Source organism: Chrysemys picta, unplaced genomic scaffold, assembly GCF_011386835.1.
Source record: "Chrysemys picta bellii isolate R12L10 unplaced genomic scaffold, ASM1138683v2 scaf3004, whole genome shotgun sequence".
In the NCBI taxonomy this organism is placed as follows: domain Eukaryota; kingdom Metazoa; phylum Chordata; order Testudines; family Emydidae; genus Chrysemys; species Chrysemys picta.
In genome coordinates this window covers 1-7,000 of record NW_027055706.1, presented here as the reverse complement: position 1 = coordinate 7,000, position 7,000 = coordinate 1, and the positions used below count along the sequence as shown (strand labels likewise).

The 7,000-nt window shown below is 48.2% G+C and overlaps 1 long non-coding RNA gene across 2 annotated transcripts; it reads right to left on the bottom strand.

Annotated features, from left to right (window-relative positions):
- Nucleotides 1-4,351: 4,351 nt before the first annotated feature.
- On the bottom strand, nt 4,352-6,784 carry LOC135980388 (uncharacterized). 2 transcript variants are annotated; one of them, XR_010597480.1, is made up of 3 exons: nt 6,632-6,784; nt 5,375-5,837; nt 4,352-4,769 (listed from the first exon to the last, which is right to left on the bottom strand). It is a non-coding gene; the product is annotated as an uncharacterized LOC135980388 (long non-coding RNA). The 2 variants fall into 2 exon arrangements; XR_010597481.1 differs by having other exon boundaries at nt 5,375-5,689.
- Between the last annotated feature and the right edge of the window lie 216 nt (nt 6,785-7,000).

The window sequence follows — 7,000 nt, the reverse complement described above, 5'->3', positions numbered from 1 at the left end:
TTGACCTATTTTGCCAACAAGTTTTGTTATTCTAGTATTATTTTATAATGTTTCATATACTTTTTACAGTAGAGCTCACAATTAGAGCAAATTTGCAGGCCCAGTCATCACAACATAACGGCAAGGAAGGAATTTGGCTATGGGGGAGGTTTGGAGACCCTCCCTCGCCTGCCCCCTCTGCTGTTAAAAGTAGTGTATGGTTGAGAGTTGCTTTACCGCGAGGCAGCCCTACCTTAGTTCACCCTTTGAAGCAAATAACTGTTGCTTATACTACTTGACCCTCAACCCATTGCTGGCACAGCTAATCCCTGAAAGGGGGGTGGGGTCCAAAGGAACATCATACCCACTTCCTGGTGGGAGGACCAGATCTCAGACTTAAATCCAATTATTTGGGATAACAAGTGTAAGAAGGGAGATGTGACAGCTCTGCCCCATAGGTTCTAAGGAGAGATATTAGATGGGATGGTGGCCACATGACTCTGTATGGAATTTTGAAGGGTTGACTTCCCCGGGCGCCCTTGCTGCAGCTGGGTGATCTCTGTCAAGCTTATCAGCCAGTGGACAGGTTCTTTTATTGTTTTTAATATGTTTTCTGTTCAAAGCTTTCACCTTAAAAATAAACGTCTTTGCCTAGAAAAGGTTGTGTGGTAACTTAAAGCTACTGACAATCATGCCGATTATAACCTTTGGCGAGAAAGCCAAGGAGAGACACTGGCCTTTAAGGTAGTCTGGCTTGCTAGGAATACCACTGCGCAGACAGGGAATTGTGCAGCAGGAAAACCACTCGTCAGGAAGGTGGGGAAGAGACCCACATCACTCTGAGAGGTGATGGCTGAGGAGCCGAAAGCGAGTGCCCTTGAGTAACCAAGGAGGAATACAAGCGCAGTTGCCCTGGTCTGTGACACACTTTTGTCAATAACCTTCCGTCTCAACCCACAACCCCTTATTCTTGCAATACTGGACATTCCACCACTGCTTCTACTAACGCAAGTTAATTCTGACACACCCTCTCTTCTAGGCCCCGACTCTCTGCATGTTTTAGCTGAGGCTTGACATGCAGCACCCTGAGCTATCCCAGTCCTGTCTGGTCTAGTGACTGTACACGTTCCCCTGAATCCTAATGTATAGCCCCTCTTGTTACTCCAGTCTCAGGCTTTTGCTCATCTTTGACATGCCCCTTAATCCTGACTCCTTCAACACCCATTCAATTGTGCGTGGAAACTTGTTGTAAAGTTCCTAACATTGGATTCTCATACGATCAGTCTACAAACCTTATTTTCTCAGGGAAAAAAAGTAATGAAAAAAATATTGTAATGAACATTTCCAAGTGTATCCCTGACTGGAAGTCCTAGGGGGATTTTCAGATTTATGGACTGCATCCTCATCTCCTACATTTATATTATCCTCAATATCTTGAGGACCCGGTCTACCGAAGGCAGGCGCAAAGCCTTCTCCACCTGCGCCTCCCACTTGACGGCTGTCAGCATATTGTATGGGACTCTGTTCTTTATGTATTTACGGCCCACATCCGGCAGCTCATCAGCTCAGGACAAAGTGGTGTCCGTGTTCTACACCCTTGTGATCCCTATGCTGAACCCCTGATCTACAGCCTGAGGAACAAGGAGGTGAAACATGCCCTGAGAAAAGTGATATACCAGACAATGAATGATTCTTTAGTGGTTGGATGATGATCATAGAATCATAGGACGGGCAGTGACCTCGAGAGGCCATCTAATCCAGTTCCCTGCAGTCAAGGCAGGACTAATTATTATTATTAACATTAAATCCTATTAACATGTTGATTTAATGTTCAATAAAGCTGGGGCAGGATCAAGTTACTACTGCCATTGATGAAGTCTGTACCATTCCCTGTTTCTTTCCCGTGTAATCGGCTTTTGTGTAAGATCTGGATTGTATATTGACCTAGGTTTGTGGCTGGTCCTTTGGGATCAGAAGAACCTGTTATTTGATGAGACAGGTTTTAAAGGCTCACTCATCTTTAAATCTAGAAAAAGGACCTTTTGTAATATTCAGAAATGCAAAAGCTGATAATGGACCAGGAACGACACCGATCTGCACTTAATGGACTTTCCTGTGAACGTTCAAACTAGAGTGGGGGTAATGGCTTCTGCTATGACTAAGCGAACCATGCATGGAGATGTGACTTGCCCATGTGACTCCAAACACCATCTTGTTACCTGTAATTTTCCACAATGAGAATAATGGGTTTCCCTTCACTTGGCAGAAGCTATAAAAGACCTGGGAAACATCTTCCATTTTGCCTCTTTCCTGCTCAAACCTCTGGACTATGGACTTTTACTAATGGGAGCATTGTAACACAGGGACTGAGGACTGATATGGAAGTAACCGAGACTTGACTTAAGCCAGCAGTTTATTCCATCACTCCTTCAAGCCTGAACTAAGAACTTGCAATTATTATATGTATTTGATTCCTTTAATCAGTTTTAACTCTCGTCTTTCTTTCTTTCTTTCTTTCTTTCTTTCTTTCTTTCTTTCTTTCTGTAAGTAAACCTTTGATTTTAGATACCAAAGGATTGGAAACACCATGATTTTTGTGTCTAAACAGACTCCCCTGCTGCCCTCCTTCCCCCCACTCCAAACAGCATCACAATTGTTCTGGAGTTGCCACTCCCTCCACGGTCCTTTTCCTTTCCAGGACACGGACCGAGTGGCTACCTGTTTTACCAGTTGGCTACCAGGCTGACTATTCTGGTCGCTGCCAGCTCCCATCCCTGGGGCCCCTGGGCCCTGCCCTCCCCATGCGTCTGGCTCTGGACACCACAGCCTCATGCTGCCCCTGAGACCCCAGCATCTGTGTAGGGCAGCCTCCCCCTGCCACCACCTGGGGCCCTGCCTGCTCTGGGGTGGGTCACAGACCCCTCCCCTGAGACTGCAGCCATGGCTCCCAGCACAGGCGCAGTCCTGCCCAGGGGTCTGCATCCACTGGACCCTGGGGAGCCCTTTATAACTCCCCCAGGCTGGTCCCTGATTGGCTGCTCTAGCCTCCTCTATGCAAATGAGCCCCACCCATCCCTTGAGGCTAATGAGGGCCTAGGTGCCCTGAGGGGGGCGGAGCTCGGCATGAGGTGACAGTTAAACCGACACAACGACACAACGGGGAAGGGGGGGACAAAGGGGCAGGGAGTTCAGGGGGAGGGGTAAAGAACAGGAGGGGGGATTTAGGCGAGGGCCATGGAGGGGGAGGACACAGTTTACATGGGTAGGGAAGGGGGAATTCCAGAGGGTGGAGAGAAGCAGATTTGAGAGAAGGTTGTGGGGAAGGGAAGGGGCAGGGGGCAGGAGTCAGGGAGTCGAGGGGAAGGGCCCTGTGGGATGGGGGAGATTGGGAGGGATCAGAGGGGAGAAGAGAGTTCAGAAGGCAGCAGATGTGGGGGAGCCAAGAGGAGGCTGGGAAGGAGAGGGGGAAATGTACAGGGGGAAGGAGCAGCTCAGGGTCCGTGAGCGAATTTAGTGAAGGGGTTTTCATGGGGGGGGCACTTCTCAGGCCTTTCCCAGGCCCCTGGCCCTGGCCCTGGCAGCTGCCACTCCCCCATCAGCCCCAGCTGGCCCCTCTGCCCTGGGCAGCGAGCTCTCAGGATAGGACTGTTTGCTGTGCAGCCTCAGCCCCCTCTTGATTCCCTGCCTCGGGGGAGCTGCTGCCCCACCCCCTCAGGCGGAGCAGTTCTCGGCTGACAGGACTAAGGGGGCAGTCGGTGTGGTGTTTAGATGCTGCATGTGATTATTAGAACTGGGAGCACTGGCTGTTGGGAGTCTGAAAGGACAGGAAACAGGAAGGAGCGGGGAGGAGTTGAGGAGACGGGGAGAGTTACAGAGTGTGCAGCTACAGCTTGGAAAAGAGACTTCCACTGTAAATAAAGTTCTGTTGAAGTTGTTAATACTTTGCTTGTTGGATACAACAACGGGCGAACAAGCATCCATGAAAGGACTGGGTTGCTACTGCTCCAGGGTGGGGGGACATTGCAGCCACTGGAGGTGGCAAGAGACCAGGGGGTTTGGGTCAGTCCCATTCCCTTCCCCTGTGATGCCTCCCAGGGATACCCAAGGCTGTGAGACACTTTGCTACCACCTGCCCTTCGCGTGAGGAAGCCTAGTCAGTGTGTGCCAGGGGGTCACTCCCCTCTAGGCCTCTGCAGGTCTTGCTCTCTCGGTATAGGTTAGTGATACGCACCCACCAACCCTCGAGCATCGCCCTGGAGTATCCAGCCCCTGACCCACCAGACATGCAGAATTACTAGACCCAGTGTTCCCAAACTGCATCTTACCAGTTACACAACACTACACAGCTCCATTTAATGCACCGCACTCACACTTGTTCACACAGAAAGCAAGTATGTTTATTTAACACAGGGATTCAAATGATAACAAGTAGAAATATTAGAAACAAAGGGTTACATATAAAATAAAATCATGACATGCACACTCGAGCCTAAACTTGATGAATAGGCCATTGTCCTGTCATAAGAGCAAAAGCCCCAAATCCTTCCAATCAGGTGTGGCTGTGATCTTCTATTCATGAGACAAGCACACAGTCCTCTTGTCTCCTCAGTGGGAAGATGCAGAGTTTGTCTCTTTATCTACAGTTATCGTCCAAAACTCCATTGTGTGCACTTGTAGGACAACTCCCGCTGCTTGTCTTTTCCTGTCCAGGACACTCTGTGAGCACTTGATTAACGTTTTGCTCAGACTGTAAATGGTACCCATTGTGAACCATACAATACTCAGCGTACCTGTAGATAGACCGATAAACATCTTTTGTCTGAAAGAAACCTGTTTTTCACCTTTTCTCACCAGTTTCAAGTCACAGACCTTAAGAATATAAGTTTCAGTCTATATACATAACTCCTTACATGGTATCTGTACATACATTTTGCAATGATTAAGATGACCAGTGTGACACAGGCTTTCAGTAGAGGCCTGGCATGACACGCTTTGGTGAACTAGTATGTAGATACCAGGCCCAGGGGATCCCGGAAATCCTAATGCATCCCTGTGTCCTCTGCCAGTTGGCACCAAGAAGTCCCTGGGTCACACAGCCCCAGTAACACTCATGCTACTGACCAGGGGAGACCCCCAGAGTAGAAGAGACTGAGATAAAGGGGAGCAAGGCTCAGGGTGGGGAGGACTGAGTCCCAACCCCCCCAGGGTCTCTCATTTACTCTGTAGGGACAGCTCTGCGCTGGTGCTGCAGGAGCCCAGGGTGAGAGCTGGGGTGTCCTCTCTTTTCCAAGCTGAAAAGTCCCAGTCTTATTAATCTCTCCTCATAAAGATTATGGCTATTACCTCTTTTTTGTTGTTGTTTTTTAAAAATAAAACAGAAAGGGATTTGACTTACCATGACCAGAAGGTTGTAAATCCTGATTGATGCCAGGAAAGAGGATTTCTAAACACTCCAGAAATTGCTGGCAGGTTGACTCCCCTTTTTTCTGTATGTGAATTAACAACTTCCTGATTTTGATCACTAAGTTCTCTTTTTGATAGAAGCTGTTGTACTCCTCCTCTGTGATGATGGACTGGGCAAGTAACTCATCCAAGATGTTATCAGGATCACTTGGAATAGTTTCTACCAGCTCTTTGCGTTTGGTGCATAGAATCCTGTATTTGTCCCCAGTGGCCATTATCACTGAATCGCAGGATCCGCAGTGATTTGCTTTTAAAAGACAGAAGACACAGGATTCGTGACGCTGCTAGAGGCAGCTTCAGTTCAGCGAGTAACTGAAGGAAAGTGCCTTGTGCGTTATCATGAGATTGGCCATTTCAACAATTTGAGAGACGGACCCACCAGACTCCCCTCTTTCCTGTTGAAAATGGAATAGTTCTGTAATAACGACTGGAAATTAGCTCTAGCAGTGCACTGGGGTTCATGAAAACTGGGTGTTAGTCCCCATGGGGTTGAGACAGGGCCAACTCCAATAATGCTGCCAAAACTGAACTGCAGCTCTGGCTCATTCACACCTTCCCGGCTCACTGTGTCAAAGCTGCTGCGGCTCTGTCCCTCCTTTTACCCATCTTTTTACCCGTGTTTTGCTAGTTAGAGACCAGCATGTCCTGAGGGGAGTGGGGACCACGCTGCTGAGACAGCTGTTCCTTTTCTAAGTGGGAATGGGGAGATCTGCATGCAGAGGGTCCCTCCCTTGAGCAATCCACCTCACCTCTGTCTCTGTACATTTCAGTTATGAATGATGGAATTTCCCCACCCCCCATTAAGCCCCACCCCCATTTTTTTGGATTGCGGACATTGTATTAAAATCAAAGGGAATGTGAAAAATCAAAGGCTCCTGTGAAAGTTAATGCTGCTTCAGGCTGTGTTCATTTTGGGGGTGGACTTACTGCTGGTGGTCAAGGGTGGGGGAGCTGCAATTCCCAACCCCACCTCCTTGGGGTTCAGAGATTATATTGCAAAGGTGGCTCACCCCATAATGTCCCCATAAAGGAAATGGAAACGTATGTCACAGAGTCTCTTCTGCACCCAGATCCCGGAGGAGCATTCCCACACCACCACCAAGCCCCTCCTGAGAATTCAGGATTTGGCCCACAGATTTGTATTTTAAGTTTTCCAATCTTTTTAAATAGCTAATAGTATAGTACTTACTCTTTTTTGTTGGAAGCTAAACTGATCACAGCTCTTAAAGAGGTGTCTGTTCAGCTGGGTTTGCCTTGTGCCGTAAAAATAAAGAGTCAATAGGAATCTGAAAGTAAAACTATTTCAGGGAGGTTGGGTCACAGCCTTTCCTTTGCAATGATCAGAAACCACACAGCTGCAGAGTGTCAGCAAACAAAACCTACCTCCTAACTGGAACTTGGGCTGATGCCCAGCACCATGGGTGTGCCCGGCTTAGGGTGCAAATTATTTGAGCTCAGTTTCATGGCACAGCCCGAGTCCAGTGCAGTGTCAGGCTGTCTTTCATCTCAAAGCAGGCAGGCTTCTAGCATTTGTGTACAAGCACTTGAAAAACTTATC